Below are 25,132 nucleotides of genomic sequence, written 5' to 3' on the forward strand. Positions count from 1 at the left end.
AAATAACATAGGATATAATATTGGCAGATCTGCCCACTTAGCTGTCAAAAGGACCATGATATTTATTAAAAAATTTAAACTCAAGTCATCATCAGTATAATAAGTGTCTTGAATAAATTTCAGCAATAAAATAAATAGCCTAATTAATGCCATATTTATTTATTGTTTTCATTTTAATTACACGGAGGTTACTTTGATGTTTTATATTTCATATTTATTACTGTAGATCAGCTTGAATATTTGCAGATTCAAAAGGATGGGAGATAAATTCAAAAATATATAAACAAATACCATACAAATACATTTTTTGTTGTTTAAAAAAACCCCAGCATTGCATGCTGTCCCACGAATCTATCTCATTCAGTTGAAAAGAATTGGGCCTTTTAATCAATTTATAAGATACAAGTGCTTCATTCACCTACTTGCATTTGGTACAGTAGTCAAAGCAGAGATTTTAGATTGCACTGTGACAAAAATCAGCTATTCTACAGGTTATCTAAAGCAGTGCGAACATTCAATTTTAGAAAGGGCTGATGTGGCAGTTTGCTGGTAAATTTTGCCTATCACTGAACACTAACAGAATGAAATTAGGACATTAAAAATGTTGCAGGTTGGCATTCTGTGGTAGGCGCTTTATATTTATTGACTGTCAAAATGTGGGCTAAGTACAGTAATTCATGAGCCCAACTAGCCACTTGAAAACTATTCTTTGTAATAGTCTGTGTGGAAAGTGTTGTCATTACTTTCCTGTGTCTCCAACAATGTAAGGCCACTTATCTTCCTTGTCTCAGTTATGGCTGACGGCCTGATAGGTAACTCTGACCTCCCCACCCATCAAATGCCATAGCCCAGATCAGATTCCATCAGAAGCAACAGCATTTATTTATTATAATTCATTCACATGAGTTAAGGTAACCTCAAGGTCTTACAGTAAACATCCTGGTACAACAACTTTAAATCAAATACTGTGTCAACTGTCCCCATACAGTGAGCAGCTTACAGTTACTCACTATGGAAGAAATTCCCTATCTCCAGAGTTCCATAAACAGACAGATTTTGGTAGGTTGGTTGTGCTGAAAGTTTTATCCATGAGGGAGTATCCAAAGGGGAAAAAAAAACCCATTTCCTTTCTGATTTCAAACTATGGGCCACTATTCCACTTATGAAGTTTAGAGCTAAGGTCACGTTCTTGGCAAAAAGTTACATTTCAGTAATTTAATGTTGTTTGCTGTTGGAAGAATTTGATTTTTATTCTGATGAGTGAGTAAGATAATACTAGTTCAAAAGTTCACAGGAATTGTTAATTGTCAGGGATTGCTATTATGGTACAAAATGACACAAGTGGGAAATCTCCTAAAAACAGGTGTCAAAACATAACTCAGTTGATTTCACAATAATAATGGATGTAATTTGACTTTTTTTGCAACCTATGATTTCTCAGGAAAAATTTTGTATGAGCCATAAATTCAGTTATGGAAAGAAATAACCAAATTTGGATGACAAACTTTGTATGTATATATATATATATTATTTATTGGCCACACACATTTCTATGCTCCTTACTGTTTAAATAAATCTAAGAAATATTATATTAATACACTATCATAATAAAAATAAAAGCCAGGTTGAATCATCTATTCTGCAAAAGGTGAGATGGCCAATCTTCCATTCATTTAGTATCTCAAACTATTTTGCTCTAGTATGTGTTTTATTATTTTAAGACAGCAATAATCAGTCAGCAGTAAACAATATTTTTCTCAACCTTATAATGGACTGAATTCAAAGCAACTTTTAGCTTATCTGCTTTATATTTTAACCCCTGTGATTAAAAAAACCCACTAACAAAAACAAGGGTAATTATGTCACCTTCCAAATCAGATTTCTCAGTGGTCTTCTGGAGCTGGATTTCAACTCCTATAGCAACCATGGTTTTTGGTCATGCTTATTGGGATTTATAGGAATTGGATTTTAATGTGTTTAACTATGCTAAACTAAACTAGCTGGGAAGACTACAATGATCTGAAATCTAAAATTCAGGATGGACTCGGGCTATTAACATTACAAGTAATTGGCATCTTTTATAACTATGGATTTTTAAAAATGTAACAAAATGATCTAATAGTGTTATGGACATCATTAAGATCGCTTAACAAATATAAAATGAAAAAGACAAATAGTAAGGCCATGAAGCTATGCATAATTCTGCCAAAGGCTATGGGAAACATAAAAAGTTCAGAATTTAACGACTTGTGTTTAGCCAAACTGAATTCTCCCACATAAATTAGATCAATGCAGATAGTATACTTATATTATGCCTCAGATCTGATACAATACTAAACCCAATATTCACAAGAATATAGACAAAAGGTAAGATGTCTAGTATTGTGAAATCCCAGATTCCATATTCATAAGCACAGTGTATCTAAGAGATAACAGCTAAAAGTAATACTAAACAGACTACATGCCTAAAAACTGTCCAGCAGTTAGAAAAATATGTTTTTGTTCAGGAGTTCAATGAGTTATTTTCTAATAAGTATGTTTAAGCAGCATTTTTTTCTCCATATAAGTAGTCCTCACTTAATGACTGCCTCACCCAACAATCATTCAGTTACAATGTTGATGAAAAAGTAACTTTGCCCCCATTTACAATCTTTGCAGTTCTTTAAGACAAAGGAAAGCTGAAATAAGATAATAAGGACAGTCACAGTTTCAGTCATTAACTGGTTTGCTTAATGGTCAAGTTACTGGTCCCAATAGATGAGGACTACCTGTATATCTTAAAAGATAATATACAGATTAAAGACCTGTTTCTCTGTTATACATCTGATCAACATATGAACAAAAAGAGTGAACAACTACTGAATTATTTAATAACACTCCAGTATTACTTCTTACATGGATAAAGGATTGCTGAACTTTCACATAATATATGGGCCATAGTAGAACATCCATATCTAGTACATGTAATCATCTAATTGTACAGCAATTCAGACTGGGATTGCGGTCTCTGTTGCAATCATGAAGTGCAACAACACATAACTGCATTGTTTAGCAACAGCAATCTAGGCAGTCCCCCTTGCCATCATAGTCCCAAGTGTAAGTCATTTAGTGGGAAAAGGTGGTAGTCCCAGGTAAAAATTGTACGGGGTGCTGTGAGGGGTAACGGAAGACACCAGGAGAGTGCCAATGCAGGTCACACACAATCATGAGAGGCCAGGAGACGGTCTGGGAGAGTCTGTGTGTGGGCGGGGATTGCTGAGGGCAAGGGCTTCCTCTTTAGCGTTTGCCTGTGGGAAACCAGCAGGGAAGGCTGCAAATGACAATTATGTGGCCATAATTCCCTGCAATATTGTAACTGCAAGCTGAGCATCCGAGTGCCCAGATCACAATCATGATCACATAGCCACAAGAATGCTGTGATGGCCAGTACCTCAAAGACTGATGGTATGTCCACTTTTTTTCAGTGTTGCTGTAACTGTGAATGGCTACTGAACAAATGGATGTGGGCTGAAAACTATCTATCTGTCAAGTAAAGCACAGGCCTCCCCTCCAAAATACAAACTCCCTGTCCCCATTGGAATAATCGTGCCATACACTTAGCAGTCATGCAATATTTGAGTTAAGGTTCTCCTAGCAATCAACAGGGAATAAAAGCCAACAGAACTAGGCCATTATAAGTAAGGTGGTTGATTGTTCAGGCGATAGAATCATCTCAGAAGGAATAGGCACAAATGAAGTATGTCAGAGAATTAAAAACCAATTGCTCTCTCTATTAACCTCTGTATTAATCCAATTAAAATTAATTTAATTCTACCCGATTAAAAAAAACATTTTTATTAATTTTAAGAATATACAATGAATGGAACATGACTGTATATATATTAAACTTATATAATTGTTTTTAGGGGGTTATGGTGTTTGTGATTGATTTTTGTATTTTGGTTATTTACTAAAAACAATTTTGTTGTTTTTAATTAGGTGAACTGCCCAGAGTCACAAATATGAAATGGGCCTCTATACAAGTTGAATTAATTAAATAACTGTTGTTATTGAGTTGGGCTTGCAATCCTGGTAATTTTTCCAAAATTACCAGAATGTTGGTATGATGGGGAGGGTGTGTGTGTGAGCAGTTCTAATACCATGGTACATTAGCAGCATGAGCAAAATGAGAAAGCTAAAAGTAGTTTACAACAGGTATGAGGGCATTTGGGACTCTATGAAAGGGAAGAAGTCAACCCATTAAAACTAAAAATCAAAGCCAAGTGAATTCAATTGCAAAGCCATTCTATACTAGTAGCAAGGAAACTATAAGGAAATGACTGTGTGTGTGTGTTTGTATACATACACACACATACATATCCTTGACACACACACACACACACACACACACACACACAATCATTTGAGAACTAAAAAATATAAATTTAGCAGCAATGAAAAGAACCATTAACTGAAGAAGAAAATATGCTGTAAATACTTCAAATGGAAAAAGTAATGAGAATACACAAAGAAGTATTTCAATGCCTTGACAAGTATGTTGTTTAGTTTATAAAATAAAAAATATACATTTTTAAAACATCCCCAAATCTTCTGCAAATATTTGCAACTGCAAACTGTTTTTTAATTAGTAAAAGCACTGGTCAGCTAATGTTTTATTATATTGATTGCATTTGTTTACTGTACTATATTCTGTTTCTCCTATCATACATTATTGCTGTATTGCATTGGCTGTGGGTGTTGTTTCCACACACCATTTATAACTGGCTTGACTGAAGCAATTTATTAATCCATAACTAAATAAACAATCCATTGATTCTGCGTTTTACCTTCCTTTTGCTCATTAAGGTTCTGTCCTCTCTCATCAATTTGGCACATGAGATGTTGGATCAGATCTGTTCTTTATTTATTGATTTGTTAAATTTATTTGCCACATATCTTGCCTTGGGGGCTACTTTAGGTGGCTCACAACAATAAGAAGGAAGAAACAAGAGAATGTAAACTCTCAGGTCTTTGGGCTCTTGCAGAAGGAATTATAAAGAAAGATTCTACCTGCTCTTATCAATACTGACCTCAGTTCTTCAAGTTATTTCTAAACTTGTAGAGCATATTGGCAAGAAGACTCATGAAGACTGGGGAGACTTTAAAATTTGCAGAATAGCAAAAACAGATTTAGAAAAAAGAAACACATTACTGGATTGGCCCAAGCCAAGGAGGATTTAGTATGCTCCTTGGGCCCAGAATACTGTGTAGCTATTGTGAGGAAGAGATGGAAAGATGGGATGGATTTAGAAAGAGCTAAGTGTGTTCTGAACTGAAACACATTTTCCTGCACTCGTCAAATATAATACGCTAGGCTTTTTCTTGAGGCACGTCTTAAAATGAAGCCTATTTTGAAATGATCACAGAATATTTAATGCCATTAAAGGTTTCCATATCGGTTGAGGCAATGTGTTGCCATCAACTTTTCACGAATACTTTACCTCAGATCAAAAGAAGACGAGAGGTATTGGAGCCATCTGCTAATTCATTGGAAGAAAGCAGGCTTTTGATAAACACATCAAAGCATTCTATTATTTCAGTGAATGATTCCCATTAACACAGAAATCTAGAAATCTGATGTCACAATGACTCACCTGTAAATGCATTCCTACCAATCATACAATATTACTAATATTCAACTGACTATTCTTAAATGGACTTAATTCTACACTATGCATGTAGCAAGGATCAATAACTATTCTATGTCAATAGCAATCAAACTGACTTGACCCAACAAGGCTAGGCTAGGACAGAGATCGCATTGGCAACTACCAATGGCAGTCTGTGCTATGTGACAAACTGTGACTGTTTTTTTTTTTTTAAAGCCAGCCAGATAAAACGGAAACTTGTTTTTTTATATGAAAGAAGTGGATCCATGCATTGAGGTCCAACTATTTGAGCATAGGAGTCCAGTCAAGAATATTTGGGTAAGAATACAATGATATTATATTTTATTGTATGGTATATTATCGTGGGAGTGTGTTATAAACTGCCAAGTCAGGAAGACAATTTGGAGAATGTCCACCTGGAATAGTAATGAACACCTTCAGGAGGAGAGACAGAAGCAATGGGTGATTTTATCTACTTGGACATCGGTTGAGAAAACAATATGGCCAAGACTGAAAGGTTCAAAATTTCCACACTGATCTTGCTGACCATTTCAAATTTCTGAAGGTGAAACAAAAGTGGATCAGTGTTTCCAGATCTGATCCCAATCAAAGGAGAACAGAAGAGTTAAAAGTACTCAGAAAGTTGGGGATGAAGTGACGTTTCTTCACGTCAATCAAACTCATATCCTATTTTGATTTTATGACAAGTTTTAACTGACTTGTAACTTCAGCAAAGTCACTCGTGAAATTCTAGCAGAGAAGATGACAAAATATGGACATGATTATGCTAATGTAAGATCAATACGGAGCTAGTTGAACTGTATGCAACAAATATTTTTATCAGGTCCGCCTGATTTGCCAGTTGTGTCCCTTTCTGGATCAGGACTCGTTAAATACAGTCACTCATGCTCTCGTTACTTCCCGCCTGGACTACTGCAATGCTCTCTACATGGGGCTCCCCTTGAGGAGCACCCGGAGGCTCCAGCTGGTCCAGAATGCGGCCGCGTGGGTGGTTATGGGAGCGGCGTGGCGCTCCCATGTGACCCCCCCTCCTGCGCGAGCTGCACTGGCTCCCGGTGGTGTTCCGGGTGCGCTTCAAGGTTTTGGTTACCACCTTTAGAGCGCTCCATGGCATCGGACCAGGGTATTTACGAGACCGCCTGCTGCTACCAAAAGTCTCTCACCGACTAGTACGCTCCCATAGAGAGGGGCTTCTCAGGGTGCCATCAGCCAAACAGTGTCGACTGGCGGTCCCCAGGGGGAGAGCCTTCTCTGTGGGGGCACCTACCATCTGGAATGAGCTCCCCCGGAGATACGGAGGATCCCGGATCTGCGCACGTTTTGTCGTGCTCTCAAAACATTTTTATTTCAGCAGGCTGGCCTGGCCTAACTCTCCCTTTTAAATTTTTAAATCGTTTAATCTGTTTTACAAATTGGATGTTCTAAATTTGTTTTCGGCCAAAATATTTAATAATTTTAACGGACTTTTAATGTTTGTATTATCTGTATTTTATCTTGGCTGTTCACCACCCTGAGTCCTCTGGGAGTAGGGTGGTATAGAAATTTGATAGATAGATAGGTAGATAGATAGATAGATAGATAGATAGATAGATAGATAGATAGATAGATAAATAAATAAATAAATAAATAAATAAATAAAATATCAATGGCTCCATGTCCAGCTGGAGAGAAGTGTTAAGTGGTGCTCTGTTATAGGCACTCTGCTGTTTAATATATTTATAAATGATCTAGTTGGGTTAGAAAAGAAAATCATCAAATTTGTGGATGACACAAAATTGGGTGGAGGGGGGGGAATACCAAACAGAAGCTAAATCAGGACGGGATTCAGGACTCAAAGGGAGTAATTATTCCTTTTTATTCCATGTTAGTCAAACTGCAGCCAGAATATTGAATCGAGTGGTGCGGACTGTATTTTAGGAAGGACATTGACAGCTTGGAGAATATCCAGAAGCCAGCAACCAAGATAAGAGGTTGGGAAAAAGAAAGATTGGAAGTGTTGGGTACATTTAGCAAGGCGAAGACATGATAGATCTGAAGGACTGCAGTGTAGAAGACGGGGCAGAATTGCTTAGCTGTTTCAGAAGACAATTGTATACAAGTTATAAATGGGTTTAAATTACAAGGAAGCTGATTTTAGTAAGACACCAGGAAAAAAAAATCTTAATAAGGGTCTGTTCAATAAGCCTTGAATAATTTCTCTTTCAGGTTCTACTCTATACCTCCTCCACTTCCTCATTCAACATCATCTTAATATAAGATTAGCAATACTTTGCACCAGTACACAGAGAAGGGAAATTAACTATAACTTCACCACTCAAGTTCTGATAATTTTTTTCCTCCCTTTCTCCTTCTCCCCTTTCTCTTGGGAGTGAGGAGTAGAGGAAGCAGGAAACCCTATTGGTGATATGAGCATTTTAACCAGAGGTGGTTATGTAATGTTACTCTAATATTCACCTCCATCCACATTTCAATAGAGGCAATAGCTGTACAACTAATTCAATGTTTTATCTGGAGATTTTTTGCACTGGTCAAAAGCAAGCTTATTTCTTTGAAATGTTCACTTTGGCTATTTCCTAAAGAAACCAATTTAATTGCTTTAACGAGGTATCTTTTGGAGAGTCTCCCATTAAAAAAAAACCAATATACTATATTCAGCTTTTCCTTCTAAAGTTCTGCTCTCACGATGCCAGGCCACAAAATCCCACAACAGGGGAATTCTGGTTGCCTTAGCAACCAGCTGTTTTACCTTCGTCAGTTTAGTTAGATATTAACAGAAAGAAAAATACAAGTTAAGGGTATGTGTAATGGTTTAAAAAAATGCCAGTTAATTCCTAAAACATGAGAACTGGAAAAAAACTGTAGAAATCAATCTTGGAAGTCCTACTGCTCTTCATTATTGTACAAGTAACTGAAAATATACTTTTCCAACTCTTAATTTTTATTAAGAACGTTTAGTATTTCTTTGTTTTATTTTTTTAATGAGACATTTTAAACTTCATGACTTTGTAGCTAATTATATTACTAGACCACCAACAGGCAGCAAGGTTGCAGAACTGTTGCTTCCACACAGTGTCTCCTGGGGAAAAATCCACTTCTTGCTTTTCACACACTCATTCAAACTTGTATACAATTATTTTTTTTTCAATTCTCTGTTTGGTACAGGGAGGGAACCCACTTCGTTGCCAAGGAACTGAAGAGGCTCTCATTCACATGCATCCGACTGGATGCCAAGCGGCGCAAATGGACTGCCACCTGCCATGACTGCCCAACCAGGCTGCGTGACTTTCGCTGGGATGCATACTTGGCTTTATATTCCAACACAAAGAAATGCTTGGCCAACTGCATTGGCCCTTGCACAGAGTAGGAAAGTTCATGAAATATAGTCTAATCAATAGCTCAGCACAAAAACCATTGTGGGTACAACTGGACTTCCTTGCAATACAAATGGATGTGTGCATCTATAGCACCCCAGTGAGACATGGGTTCACATCTTTGATTATTATGAAACTCTCTGTGTGATCTTGGGAAAGACCTTATCCATTCTCCTTTCATAAAATCATAGGGCTGGAAAGGACCTTGGAGGTCTTCCAGTCCAACCCGCTCCTCAAGACAGGAGCATTATACCATCCCAGTCAAATGGCTGTCTAGTCTATTTTTGAAAACCTCCAGTGATGGAGCACCCACAACTCCAGGAAGCAAGCTATTCCAACGATTAATTGCTCTGTCAGAGCAATTCTACTTCCTTTTAGGTTAGATCTCTCATTAACAAGCCTCCACCCATTATTTCTTGTCCTGTCTTCTGAGGCCTTAGAAAATAAGATAATTCCCTTGTCTTTATAACAGCCCCTCAAGTACTGGAAGACTAGTGTCCTCTAATCTTTCTCTTCAATAGGCTAGATCTACCTTGCTCTCTCAACCACTCATCATATGATTTAGCCTCCAGACCCTTTACTTTTTTCGTTGCTCTTCTCTGCACACTTTCCAGGATTTCAACATCTTTTTTATATGATGGTGATCAGAACTGGACATAGTATTCCAAATGTCGTCTCACCTGTGACGTGTAAATTGATACTATCATTTCTCGTTATCTTGACGCTATCACTCTGTTGATGCAGCCTAGGACTGCATTGGCTTTTCTGGCAGCTGCAGGACATCACTGGCTCATACTAAAGTGGTTGTCCATTAGGACACCTAGATCCCTCTCACAGTTTCTACTGATAAGCCAGACACCACTTATTTCTGTACTCATATATTTGTTTTTTCCTGCTACGTGCAGGAAAACTTTATTTTTCTCACCACTGGACTGCATCTTGTTACTTAAGGCCCAGTGTTTAAGTCTATCCCCTTCTGGATCTTGAGCCTATCTTCCAAAGTGCTAGTACTTCCCTCCAGCTTGGGATCATCTGCAAATAGGATGAGTTCCCCTTCTATTCTTTCATCTAGATCATTTATAAAGAAGTTGAAGAGTACTGGACCCAAGACCAAGCTTTGAGGTACCCCACTGCATGCTTCCCTTCAGATTGATGTAGTTCTGTTGAGGACTACCCGCAGAGTGTGGTTGGTCAGCCAATTGCAAATCCATTTGGTGGTGGTACTGTCTATTCCACATTGTTCTATCTTACCAAAGTAGTCCGGAGATTGTGATCTACTTTGTCAAATGTCTTGCTGAAGTCCAAGGTTACTATGTCCACTGTTGCTGATCCACTAACATAGTTTACTTTGTTTAAAAAATGCAATAAGATTTGTTTGGCATGATCTGCTTTTAACAAACCCAGGCTGGCTTCTAGTAATCACCTTGTTTCTTTTTTGGTGCTCACAGTCTTCTGTTTAATTATCTTTTCCAGGATTTCCCCAAATATTGATGTCAACAACAATAGCAATAGTACTTAAGACTCATACATGGTTCCACAGTACTTTACAGCACACTCTAAACGGTTTACAAATATCGGGATGGAAGGCTGAGTTAACCCTGAGCCAGGGGAGAAATCCAGCAGGTTCTGACAGGCTCTGGAGAACCAGTAGCAGAAATTTTGAGTAGTTCAGAGAACTGGTAGCAGAAATGTTGAGTAGTTCGGAGAACTGGCAAATACCATCTCTGGCTGGCTCCAGAGTGGGATGGGAATGGAGATTTTGCAGTATCCTTCTCCTGCCACACCCACCGAGCCACACCCACAGAACCAGTAGTAAAATTTTTTTGATTTCACTACTGCCCTGAGCCAGTCAGAATTAAACTCCTGACAGTGGGCAGAGTTACCCTGCAATACTACGTTTTAACCTCTGTGCCACCACAACTTTTATGCAAGATATCTTCTTGCTTCGCCTTGCTGCCACAGCTTTTTCTAAACTGTTTTTCTAAAACAGCTAAAGAAAAAGACATAATTTTTATTACCGTGCTGATAGGGTCAACTTTATTTTGTCAACAGGTCAATTTGATAAAAACATAGAAACTATGTGTTTAAAGGGTTCTACAGATTAAACAGAAATAACATTTAAAAAATTGCTAAATTCTGCTTTTACATTTAATTATATTAAATATGATAATGTTGTGAATAAACCAAGGCATACATAATACATACTTTTATTAGCAAATTCGACCCGTGGTCAGTAAAAGGTCTTGGGGAAGGTATATTGCATATACTTCCATTTCCCCCCCTTAATTTCATATTTTCTAAAGGAGGAAAAGAGTTTTTCTTTCCAGCATGGCTAAGGCTTCAGAGTGTTCACAGCTATTACCACACTAGCCCTGGCAGTGTACATGATGTCATCAGCCTTGCTATAAATGAAGCATTAGAATTACACACCCTGCCAATTGTTGCCCCATTGTGTTATGGTACCTCTTCCCTAATTTCAGTTATTCACTCTTCACAACAAAAGCCAGCAATGTCTTCAAACTGTAAATTGCTATGTTTCATAACCTAAGAATCATCTGACTATTTTAATTGTTGGGAATTTTCAGTCTCTCTGGTGCTGGCAGAGCACTTTTTCCTCCTTCTTCTTCATGCCAAAAGCTGATGAAATGCAAAGCGTTCTCCAAGCATAACTAAGAGACATCTGGCGATAGCATCTTAAACTGGAAATGCATTATATACCTGACAGCTTCCTAGTCGCTGAGGTTCCCGGAGACCAAAAGGAACAGGATGGTTGCCTGTGGCAAGTGAAAATAACTTACAGCAATCACAGAAGGAATCTTTTTCTTTTTGCCAACTGTCGGGTCACTCTACTGAATCACTAAATTTGCTCAGTTGCTTGAGAAGCCTAATTATTTGTTCAAAATACAGCAAACAAATTAAAAGATTGCGTTATTCAGATAGTTCTCGAATTACAACCATTCATTTAGTGATCGTTCAAAGTTACAAGGGCACGGAAATAGTTACTGACGACCGTGTTTCACACTTACGACCGTTGCAGCATCCTCACGGTCACGTGATCAAAATGTGGACGCTTGGCAACTGATTCCTACTTATGACGGTTGTAGTGTCCTGGAGTCATGTGATCCCCTTTTGCAATCTTCTGACAAGCAAAATCAACGGGGAAGCCAGTTTCACTTAACAACCCTGTTGCTAACAACGGCAGCAATTCACTTAACAACTGTGACAAGAAAGGTCATAAAATGGGGCAAAAGTCACTTAACAACTTTTGGGTTCAATTGTGGTCGTAGGTCGAGGACTACCTATATATCAGGTAAAAGTAATGAAAGAAAATCATCATAAGAAGATGGAAGAAAAGCTTTGCTTATACCAGGGATGATAGAAGACTGTGTCCAAATGACACAGCAAATATAGGCTATAAGTAAACATACAATGGTGGATTTGCCTAACACAAAACTGATATTTGTTACAAGCATGCTGCAAGTAACAATGTTCAGTATTACTTTGCAGAAATATGAACCTATCATGCTGTTAGGCACATAACTCACAGCTCAAGAAGCAAGCCCTAACTAATTTCTGTTACTTCCTCCAGTTAGTGTGGAATGAACTGCAACCCAAATAATTAAAAACCTTACATCATATACTTATCTCATTTAAACTGATAAACAAAACAACAATAAAGGAGAGCCTGCTTAAACAGTTTATATAATTGCAACATACAAACTTAGAACGGCTCTTACAGCATACTTAATTAGGAAGCAGCTTGATTTTCACATCTAAATTAACAATATACTGTTTGAGGAAGGCCCCAGATATCCTTCTGAAACTCCATTCCATCAAGCAAAAGACAAATAATCATGTCCAATCACCACATCCTTCTCTAAACAACCACTTCAAAAATCCATCTCTATGCTTCAGAAGAGTAGCTGGGGAATGGATAGTATTTCCTTTGTTCCACTATCTACCAAACACTTTTCATATCCTGTCAATCTTCTTTACAATACAAAACAGGTCACCTACATTCAAAGTCAAAAAGAAAACTATCCATTTTACTTTAACCAAGTGTCACACATTCACTATAAACAATGAAATGCAAGACTATACATATATTTGTGTATAGTCTTGCATTCCAAACTCGTATTTTAAGAGCTTCCATAATGCAAATGAGAGATTGAAATATTCTTAAATATAAACCAATTACAAAGCACAAGAATTCAGCAATGAACTAGTTTAGTGATGTAGAAAAAGCACGCTCAACCTAATGCACTACTAAACTTTCCTGGCTGTTTGTAACCTTCAATTAACCCAAATGGTGCATCATAGGGCAACAATTTTTGAAGCAAATGGACTACCAATGCATCTAAATCCAGGACCCATTATTCCCGTGGAATTAGAGGAAGACTCTTCAAATTTCAGTTGTATTCACAAACTCATGGCCACTGCAGCAACGCCATGGTCAGGTGATTGTGATTTCCGATACACCCTGCCAGCTTCTCACAAGCAAAGTCAGTGGGGAAGCTGGCAGGAAGTCAAAAATTGCTCCTGCTCCCACTGCTTTTTTTGCCCTCCCATGGTCATTCTATTTCTCTGTTTAGGTAAAGGAAATATCTCTGAAACGATGACCCAGCAGGTCATGGGTCGTCCAGTTGTTAATAAAATTAAATAATTCATTTCACCGAAGTTTCTCAAGTTGTTGCTTTTGATGTGCATTATTGACTTAAGAACTGAGCCCAGCCACATGCAGCCTGAGAAAAACGTTCTAATCTACGTTCAGATAATGTAATGCTGAATGGAATAGTAACAAGAGATACTCCTATTTCTCAAATGAATGTGGAAAGAGTTAATGCCCTGAGGCATTTTTATGTATGCAATCTGGTAAATGCAGAAAGCTGGGAAGGAGGAGAAGTTTACTTTTCAACCATGCCACTAAGGGATTGTCCAACTGGAAGCAGCTTTTCGGAACTTGCCACGAATCCATAAAAGAAAAGAAAAGAAAAGAAAACTTCCCACTGGATTGAAAGGAGGGGAGGAAAGCATCCTATTTGCCTTATTTCTTCTTAGTTTTCCCATTATTTTGAGATGTTACCTACCGCAGTAATCAACTCAGTAAGTCATATGCACACCATATTCCAAGCACAAAAACATCTGCAGATGTTAAATCCCTGTGCCAGAATGTTTCAGCACATTAAAAGATGCGTTGATTACCAGGCATGAACTTGTAACATTATAGTATTTCAATTTATGGATCTGATTCACATTCTCTTTTGCTGAAGTCTTAATTTTTTTTTTTTTAGTTTATCATACCTGCCATACTTACTGTGAAGTAGAACTCATAAAAAATTATATTTGGGAAAGAATAGGAGATATAGTAATTTTTTAGCTTATAAACATTGATGTCCTACCATTCAGTAATTTGGATGGTATTCAGCAGTTTACAATTGAATAGTGTATATTTTAAAAAATGAAGCACACAGACACAAAATAGAAGAGGACTTCCGTGTTTCCCCAAAAATAAGCCTGTCCCTGAAAAGAAAACCTCCCCTGAAAATAAGCCGTCCCCCAAAATAAGCCCTTCCCCAAAAATGTTTAAACGCATTGCGCAGCCGGTCCTTGCCATTTCCTCTGGTTAGGGTTAGGGAAACAGAGCTGGAAATCAGGTAAGATGGCAAGAGGAGCCCCATCTTGCTCCATGCACCCCAAAATAATAAGACTTCCCTGAAAATAAGGCCAAGCGCTTATTTCAGGGTTCAAAAATATATAAGACAGGGTCTTATTTTCGGAAAAACATGGTACTGAATTGAAAGGATGGAAAGACTAAGTCTACCAAGTATCTCTACCTGCAAAGTTGATTATTATTTTTTTTTCGGAAGAAAAGGGACGTTGTCTTACCTGAACGTCCATTTTGTACTCGCTGCTCCGACACTCCATGTAATGGGATGTTCTTCACCGTCATTAGATCGACTGGGTGCCACTCAAAATTTCCTCCACAGCTTGGTCCCGCCCACTTTAACTGCGCATGCCCAGTCTTTTCACGAAGTCCATCCAGAACTCTCATCCTATCGAAATTGCAAAACTGCATCCAGGACCAAGATCCACCAACTCAACAGTAAATTGTCTCCATGGATATCATGGCTCTTGTGCTGTAGAGCAGTGGTCCCCAACCCCCGGTCCGCGGACCGGTGCCGGGCCGTGGAGTACCTGGCACCGGGCCGCGCAGCGGCCGGGGGACATGAACGCTGCAGCGCAAAGGCTCCTGGGCCGTGCGCAATGGGCCGTGCGCAAAAGCTCCTGGGCCGTGCCCCCACCCCTGCGCGCGCTCAGCGGGCCGCGGCGATAAAAAGGTTGGGGACCACTGCTGTAGAGGAACTAAGACAACAAAACATAAAACACAAACACCTCCCCCCTTTTACTAGGCGATGGACAGGCCTTGGGAGTGTCGGAGCAGCGAATACAAAATGGACGTTCAGGTAAGACAATGTCCCTTTTTCCTCCTCGCTGCTCCGACACTCCACGTAATGGGACATACCCAAGCCTTCTTAATTTGGGAGGGAAGTGCCTCCATCGCCCTGCCCATGGTTGGGAATTACAGCCTGCAATACCCTCCTGCCAAAAGCTGCATCTGCTGATGCAAAAGCGTCTAATCTATAGTGTCTTATGAAGGAAGATATGGATGACCATGTGGCCACCCTACAAATCTCATCAATAGATGCCTGAGTGGTCCATGCCACTGAAGTGGCAGCACTTCTTGTAGAATGTAGGACTATACCGCTCGGGGCCTGGGACCCTTTCATTGAATATGCAGAAGAAATGCAAGATTTTATCCATCTGGCAATCGTGGTTGAAGAAACTTTTTGTCCCATAGAGGATGGCAGGAACGAGACCAATAATGCCTCCGACTTTCGAAATTCCGCAGTTCGCGCTATGTAGTGTTTTAGTGCTCGACGTACATCTAAAGTATGCCACTTTTTTTCCATCGGATGTTTTGGGTTTGGACAGAAATTAGGCAATACAATGTCTTGAGCACGATGAAAGGTTGAATTAATTTTAGGAATGAATACTGGATCTAATCTCATAACCACTCTATCTGGAAAAAACACGCACAAGTCTTGACAAATCGACAATGCAGCCAATTCTGATACTCGCCTAGCCGACGTCACCGCCAACAAAAACGCCAGATTCACAGTGATATGGCGTATGGACGAATCCTTGATCGGTTCATATGGCAGTGATGTTAACAATTGTAAAACCAAATTAAGATCCCAAGTTGGGAATCTGTGCACCACCGGTGGCCTTAAATTTCCAGCTCCATGTAAAAAGGATTTAATCCTCGCATCTTGAGAAAGAGGAAGACCTCTATCCGCAGATAGAACTGTGGCTAGAGCAGCCACCTGGCGCCTCAGTGTCGATGGAGATAAACCCTTATCAAAACCGAGTTGTAAAAATCTGAGAATGTCCTGAACTGTCGCAGATGTGGGATCCGTATGATGACTTAAGCACCATTGAGCAAACTTTCTCCAGGACGCGTTGTAGATGCGTATTGTTGCTGGCTGTCTGGCAGCTTGGATAGTGGCTATAACATCTCTCGGTAGATTGTCCTTCATGAGACATATCCGTTCAAGCGCCAGACGGTCAACTGAAGCCATTCCGGATTTGGATGGAACACCGCCCCTTGGCTCAGGGAGGCAGTGGTCATAGGTAGCTTCCATGGTGCCTCTATCGAGTGATCCCTCAGGTCTGCAAACCACTCTCGACACGGCCAGTATGGAGCTATCAAGATGAGATCCGCCTTTTCTGCTATCAGTTTTCTGATGACGTGAGGAAGAATGGGAATGGGAGAAAAGGCGTATAAGAGCCCCCGAGGCCAAGGGGCTCTCAGTGCATCTTGGGCTTCTGCTCCCGGAGTCGGAAACCGGGAAAAGAATCTCGGGAGTTGAGTGTTCTTTGCTGTGGCAAATAGGTCCACTATTGGTTTCCCGAACCTGTTGACAATCTGGTTGAATAGATCCGGGTGTAACCTCCATTCCGCCTGATCGATTGTTCCTCTGCTCAGCCAATCTGCTTGCTGATTCAATGAGCCCGAAATGTGCTCTGCTCTTATTGATAGCACGTTCCTCTCTGCCCACGCCATCAGCCTTTCCGTCTCTAGCATGAGAGGTTTGGACCTTGTTCCTCCCTGTCTGTTTAGATGGGCCTTGGTGGCCATATTGTCCGTGAGAATTAAGACATGTTCCTGCGTTACCTGCCGATGGAAATGTCTGAGAGCCAATCGAACCGCTCTCAGCTCCAGCCAGTTTATGTTCTGTCGTTTCTCGATCAGAGACCAAGTTCCTTGGGCTAATTGAGAGTCCAGATGAGCCCCCCATCCTACCAGACTTGCATCTGTGGTCAGAGTGACTCTGGCAGGTTCTAGAAACAGAGTCCCCTTGGATAGAGCGGGGAAAAGTCACCACTTTAGTGAAAGTTTCACTGACGGAGGAACTCTGATCTTTTTTAATGAGTCTGCCACCCCTTGCTTCTGAAATGGTAACAGAAGCCACTGCAACTGACGCGAATGTTGACGGGCCCACGGAACTATGTTGATGCAAGAAATTAGTTTGCCCAAAAGTTGGGACAAAACTAATAGGGAAACTGTCCTGAGACAGAATTTGAGAAACTAATTTCCTGATACTGGACTGGCGTTCAGGTGAAAGATACACCATGCCTTGGGCCGAATCTATAATTGCTCCGAGATGCAATATCCTCTTTGTGGGCAGTAAATGACTCTTGTCCCAATTTATAGTAAGACCGTGGTCTTGTAGGGATTTGATCACCTTTTTTCTGTCCAATTGTTCTTGATCCATTGTTGCAGATAATATTAGAATGTCGTCTAAGTAGCACACAATTCTGATCAACTTCTCCCTGAGTGTTGCCGCCACAGCTGCCATCAATTTTGTGAACGTTCGAGGGGCCGCCGAAAGGCATAGTCCTGTATTGGAAATGTCGGTTTCCGTAAGTGAATCTGAGAAATTGTCTGTGAGCTGGATATATGGGGACATGAAGATATGCCTCCTTTAGATCGATGGATTGCATGAAGTCGTTCGAACGAACACAACCTAGGATCGTCCTCAAGGAATGCATTTTGAAGCGGCGGTACCTCACATGAAGATTCAGTTGTTTCAGATTGAGGATACCCCGCCATCCACCCGAGCTTTTGGGCACAAGAAAGAAGATCGAATAAAACCCCATGCCCACCTGATGACTGGGAACAGGTTCGATGGCTTCTATCTCCAGTAAATGCTAGATTTCCAATTCCATGAGATGTTGCTTGGACGGTAGAGATGGGATTGGACACTGAAGATAAAAGGAAGGGGGAGACGATAGAAACTCTAACTGAAGGCCGTCTGTCACAGTCCGAATAATCCAATTGTCTGTTGTTGACATTTCCCATTGGTGATAAAACAGTTGAATTTTTCCGCCAATGGGAAGAGACGTCAAGGAGTCATTTTCCACGACAGAAGGAACGATAACTCATTCCTCTGAAGGGACGTTTGATCCCAGGCTGACGTCTTCCCCATCACGAAAGGAAGACCTGTCTGTATTATTGTTGTACAGTTGAGAAGCGGGATGTGGATAATAGGGTCCGCTTGGCCCCTGCTCAGGACGAAATGGCTGACGTGGAAAGGGGGAGAAACGGCGATCTGGGCGCCTGTAAATTGAAGGTAGTACTTTTTTCTTATCTCTGCCTTCCACTAGAATGGAATCCAATGATTTACCGAAGAGTGAACGACCTTGATATGGTGCTGTTGTCAGGCGCCATTTAGACTTCATGTCTGCGCGCCATTGGCGCAACCACAAGAGACGACGAGAAGTTACAGCTGATGCAAGGGCTCTAGATGCAAATTTCGCTGCATCCAGAGAAGCATCCGCAGAATATTCCGCAGCGGCAATTAATTTGGCCATATCTTGTTGAAGGCGACTATCTTGAGGTGGAACACTGTCTTTCAATTGTCTGAGCCACACGAGCGAAGCTCGATTAAAAAATGATGCGGAAGTACCTGCCCTAATTGCCCAGGCAGCAGCTTGGTGTGTCTTCTTAAATGTCAGTTCCGCCCATTTATCTTCCTGCTTCAAACCATCTCCCGCATCTCCAACCAAAACCGATTGGGAGGTAAGACTGGCTACAGGTTCATCAATAGATGGTACTTGGAGGAGAGCATCTAATTCAGGGGATGCACAATAAAGCTTCTTGTCAAAGTTATTGGGAGCTGACAGTGCTCCTGGGCGTTCCCAAGGTTTCTGAACCACTTGGGCAAATAATTCAGGACACGGGACAAAATCACAATCAGTAGAAGGAACTGGAAAAAGGTTACTAATCTCCTCAGTTGGATTAGTAGAAGCAGCTTCCTGACCATGTTCCATTTTCGTAGCCACCTTCGCCTTGCGCAAGAGTGATTTAAACAAAGCTGGTTTAAAAAGGCCTTGAAAGGCCGGCTTTTCTGCTACCTCCCCCTCATCATCTGACAATTCAAAATCTTCTAAATAATCCTTCCCTGGATCTGTCAGATCTGCCTGACTGTAACCTTGCAACAAGTTCTGTTGACCTCCTCTAAAAGCTTGAGCTTGTCCTGCTGATACAGTCACTGGATCAATAGGTGCAACTGGAAAACCAGAGTGTTGCAAACCCGCCTGGAAAATCCTATTGAAAGTCTGGGCTAAAAATGCTTGGAAGTCTGTAGTCTGTAGTCTGGCTAGACAATGGATTCTCATCCAGTCTAAGACCAGCCGCAGTTGGCGTGAAAGTGGCCTCTGGGACCCTCTGGGGTAACCCTGAGAGAAATGGAGCAGATTGGACAGGATTCAGTGCAATAAAACCAACGGGATTTTGTGGTATCCCCTGATCTATAACCTCTGGGGCTTCAGGATTTTGCAGATGGGAGGCCGAATCCAAAGAGCTGCTCTGCTGAACGGGAGCAGATTGAGAATGAGCAACTGAATCATCCACCCCACTTATGATGATAGCTTGCGCTGAACACTTAGCCTTGTCAAATTGCCTTTCAAGTGCATTATGCCTGCGCTGATCCTGTTTAGACATTCTCAAAATCCCATCTGATAGATTAGGTTCAGAAGGGGGAGCATGCACCGAGGCCTTGGTCTTAACCTTTTTGGACCTTAATGGTTTGGGTGATGGAGCCCTGGGAGGAGATGGACTTTGTTCTAATTCAGAAGAAATAGCTTCATCTGCCATATTCAATACCCAAACCTCTTTATTAAAGTATAAAGAAATTTAAATTGAAATACTTTCCTGTAAAATGTGAAGTCCTGTTTATCTTCAGACAGGCAGGAAGAAGGACCCAAGCCAATCACTGGTGCAGTCCTTCAAATTCTTACTACCAGCCTCAATCGTAAGAAAGAGTATGTGGTGGGACAAAGGGGCTAACAACCGTCTCAATGGAATGACGGTTAAGCGCAAAAACGGCAGTTGAAAATAGTGGCGCTATCCAGTCTCATCAGAAGAGCGCCCACAGATCCGTCCCAAATGCGCTGGCTGTAGTTCCTCTTTGAACACACAGCCACAGAATTCGGCTTCAGAGAAAAAAAACCCCTTGCTGTTAATCGTTTGCCGGCAAGGCAGGGAATTCAAAGCCGCTTTGTTTTTAAATCAGGAAGGGAGACAGAGAGGCTACGAGAACGAGGGCAGTTCTGCCGGTGCACCAGTTAACCAGCTCCTCGCTCGCGGCAAATAAACTGCTGAGGGAAAAGTCCTGACTTCCCTCAAGCGCTGACAAGCTTGTAAATGTAAATCTGCGGCAGGCACCACAGCCGCGAAACGCCTGATCGCGCAGCGCTTGTAAATTAATTAGAGGTCGTAGCTCTCTTCAACTAAGTCTCCAGTCCAAGTTTCTCAATTCTAACTGTAAAATAGTCGCTAAATACTAGAGAAAAGGGCACTCCAGTCTGATCATCAGCGACTGAGTGAAAAGACTGGGCATGCGCAGTTAAAGTGGGCGGGACCAAGCTGTGGAGGAAATTTTGAGTGGCACCCAGTCGATCTAATGACGGTGAAAACATCCCATTACGTGGAGTGTCGGAGCAGCGAGGAGGAAAATAAAACTCACCGCAGGACAGGTTAACTACAGTATAATTTCTTGCTTGGGGATAAATCCATATAGTGAAGAATGGGAGATTTCCATTTCTTCTCCAGGAAGTCCTCTTATTTTCAAATAGTCTGTCTTGCCTTCCTACCTTTGTATTACTGCTGATACCGTCTGTCATTTACCTGGTGTCTTCTCTCTTAACAGGGATGCACGAGGTAGGACTTTCTCTCAGCCTTTCTTGAGCATCAAGAAGTAAGAATGATGCAGATTCTATAGTCCTACCTTCTGGCCCTTATAATTTAGAGTTTGATGGCTAAGGAAAACAGGACCTCTCCCAAAGTAAACCGGGAGTAAATATTGTAATTCAGCATTATCACTTGAAAAAAATAAAACATAAAATTTCTTTTTAAATTTTAGATAGTCCCATGCAAAACATAATCGCTGGGGGAGCTAACATTACCGTTGTTCCAAAGCATAAGAGATTTAAACCGAGAAGAATATATGGAGTATTTTCTTATAGCAAAAAGCCCTCTGATATAAAGTCACTTTGTATGAAATGCAAAAGAACTGAGCATATACACAGCATGTAAATTGCTGCCTGTCATGTTTTTCAGGCCAACATTGGACCACATATTAAACAAAAAATTAATCTGGAAATTCAAACTTGGATCTGGGCCAAAGGGAGATGAAAAAACCCAATAGGATTCTAGGCTTTCATCCAGCAACTTCTTGCTGTTTTTTCCTTGAAGTTCTGCACTGTGTCTTTAAAAAAAAGAGAGTGAGTGATTCTTCTCCTCCTCTCCCAAACTCCCAACAATTTACCTAAATATGGGGAGTTGAGAAAATCTTATAAGGGACTTAACAGTTATGAGAATATCTCGTTTAAGAGTTTTGTGTTTCTCTACATTTCTAGCTGATACTTTGAAGTCTGTACAGCAAGTTAGATATGGATGTGGGCTTATCTGGTTATCTACATCCAAGCAATATCTTCAATATTTCCATCTTGTTAAGACTGGACTTCAGTTTATGCCACAAACTAATTCATTGTTCTATCTATCTCCTAAATTGATTTTACATGTTTTATTTATTTATTTACTAGATTTCCACTCCTCTTTTCATTCAGGTTGCTGAAGGCAACATGCAAAGCACTTCCTCCTCCCATTTTCTCTGACAACCCTATAAAGTAGACAAGAAGGTAGCGCCCAAAATCGCCAGTGAATTTCCAAGGTTGGACTTGAAGCTGGGCCTCTCTGGTACCTGACCGACACCTTAACTTCTGCACCATCATTGCTGCCTGTCATGTTTTTCAGGCCAACATTGGACCACATATCAACACAAGAAACATAATTATGAGTCTTCAAATATCATCTACTCTCTAACAAACTTACATACAGATACTAATGGAAGACCATGTTAGTTTATGTTAGTTAAAAATCACTGCAGGACAGTATCCTGTGATTCTTATCCTGGAGATCCAATTCAGTAGTATGGTGTGGTCAATCATATCAAAAGACCTTATAAAGAATTCTGTGAATTTAAAGGCTCCATTCTTTTGTATACTTTTGACTTAAGGTTTTTAATTAAATGATCTATTCATTTCAATTACAGAATTAAGCCTAAACCACACTAAAGTAAATTTAGATAGTAAGTTTAATTAAAGAATATCTGGAATTCCATGTTATAGGCCAGTGATGGCTAACCTTTTTACTGTTGCGTGCCAAAAGTGGGGGGAGCACGGCGTGTGTGTGTGTCATGCGCATGCATGCCCACACCCATAATTCAATGCGCCCCACCCCCGCATGCGACCCCCGTACTCCCCCCCGCTTCTGGCACGTGATGGCCCGGTGGGCCTAGTAGGCCTGTTTTTCCATCTCCCCAGGCTCCAGAGGCTTTCTTGGAGCCTGGGGAGGACAAAAACGGCCTCCCCCCTCTGGAGGCCAGAAATGGCTCTTTTCCCAACGTCCGGTGGGACCAGAAGTCCCGTTTTTCTCCCTCCCCAGGCTCCAGAGGCTTTCTAGGAGCCTGGGGAGGGCAAAAACGGCCTTCCCCACTCCTCCTGGAGGCCCTCCAGAGACTGGAAACAGCCCATTTCCCGACTTCCAGTGGGCCCGGAAGGCTTGAAAATTAGTTGGCTGGCACGCGCATGCATGCTGGAGCTGAGCTAGGACAACACTCGTGTGCCCACAGATATGGCTCTGCGTGCTGCCTATGGCACGCGTGCCATAGGTTCACCATCACGGTTATAGGCCATGATCAATAGAGGAGAAATTAGAAGCTACTGAATATAAAGTGCTTCAAATTCAAAATCACCTGTGTTATGATAACTAGCATTTATTTACTTCACCAAAAATATTTTATATCTGGATGCAATCCCAAATTCATATATATATAAATCAGATTCCAAGGACATGCACATTTATGAATTGCAGCATGTTTCTTTCAAATGTACAAGAACAGCAAACACCTCCACAAACATAGTTATAAAGAAAGAAACAAACTACATGCAAAAAATTCTTGGTATCTTTGATTAAGAATGCAAAACATACTCTTGTGACCCAATGTCTACCAGTGTAAATTAGGGATTGCCAATCTGCTAAAAAAAAATTAGAATCTCTTAATATCACAAACTCACATAGTATTTCTATCATCTTTCCACAAGGCTATTTATCAAATTTTCTTCAAAAAACAAAAACAAAAAACCTTTTCTTTGAAATAAATGGATGGGTGGATAGGTCTGGGGCAAATATATGATGGAGGCCTGGCATCTGTACACATTTTGTTCCTGACCCCTGCTGTAGACCACACAGCTGGATGGACTAGTGATTAGACATAGTGATTAGACACCAATGCACACAAAGGAAGTGATGCAATTGACGTACCTAGATGCTCTTCATAACTGATACAACACTCACATATTTCATTCAGAGCCTTGGTGGCGCAGCAGATTAAAGTGCTGTTAAGTTACACCAGCTGCCTGCAATTACTGCAAGTTCGAATATCACCAGGCTGAAGGTTGACTCAGCCTTCCATCCTTTCGAGGTAGGTAAAATGAGGACCCGGATTGTGGGGGCAATAAGCTGACTTTGTATAAAAAAGAACCGCTGGGGGGGGGGGGCGAAAGCCCTACTAAGCAGGTATATACAAAAGTATGAAGGCTATTGCTTAACACATTGTAAGCCGCCCTGAGTCTCCGGAGAAGGGCGGCATATAAATTGAACCAATAAATAAATAAATAAATAAATAAATATTAACAAAGAAACAGTCTACTACAGTGTTTCCCAACCTTAGCCATTTTAAGATGTGTGGACTTCAATTCCCAGAATACTCCAGTATGACTGTAGCAGATTCAGTATGACTGCAAAGCATTGGTCTACTAGATAAGAAATAACCATATGAAAAAGCTTCACAGTACATACTATGATAAAAGAAGGTGGAATATTGGAATAGCACTGAATCTGCTACAGTCCCAAGCCATTTACACCTTAAACTTCCAAAAATGCCACTGATTTCCCCAAATTTCTGTTCCATGAACTTTTCCCAAAATTCACATTTTCCATTTATAGTAATATGACTGACCAAAAGCTACTATTTCCAAACATACTGTCAACACAAGTTTAAAGAAATTCATTTCCAAACTTGCCCTTACAGGTTTAATACTTCAAAGCCTTATTTTTAATTTCCACTGGATTGTGTTACTAGGTGGAAAATATTTCCCACAGTTAATGATTATAACATTAAGCAGCTGTGGTAATGGGCAGTAATTAGGAAGACTAAGACACATAAAGATCTGAGAAATATTACAGTACATTTATTCAAATGATGATTATCAGTTTTCAGTTTAAAGTAAACAAACAAACAATGCCTTCTTTCACCTTTCATGAACTAAATTCTTCAAGAAAAATCAGGGGGAAAAAATCTTTTTGACATAAAAAAACCCACCTGAAGCTAGAACAGTGAAACATGGAAAAACATGGAACAGAAAGCTTCTTTCCATTCAAAACACAAAGGACTCAGAAGAATA

General features: G+C 40.4%; 1 protein-coding gene across 7 annotated transcripts in view; it reads right to left on the bottom strand.

The window, feature by feature from the left end:
* The window catches only part of SLX4IP (SLX4 interacting protein), a 101,478-nt gene that overhangs the window by 33,451 nt on the left and 42,895 nt on the right, over positions 1–25,132 (bottom strand). The window lies entirely within an intron of this gene.

This window comes from Pantherophis guttatus, chromosome 1 (genome assembly GCF_059756535.1).
Source record: "Pantherophis guttatus breed Tessera chromosome 1, ASM5975653v1, whole genome shotgun sequence".
Lineage (NCBI taxonomy): Eukaryota > Metazoa > Chordata > Lepidosauria > Squamata > Colubridae > Pantherophis > Pantherophis guttatus.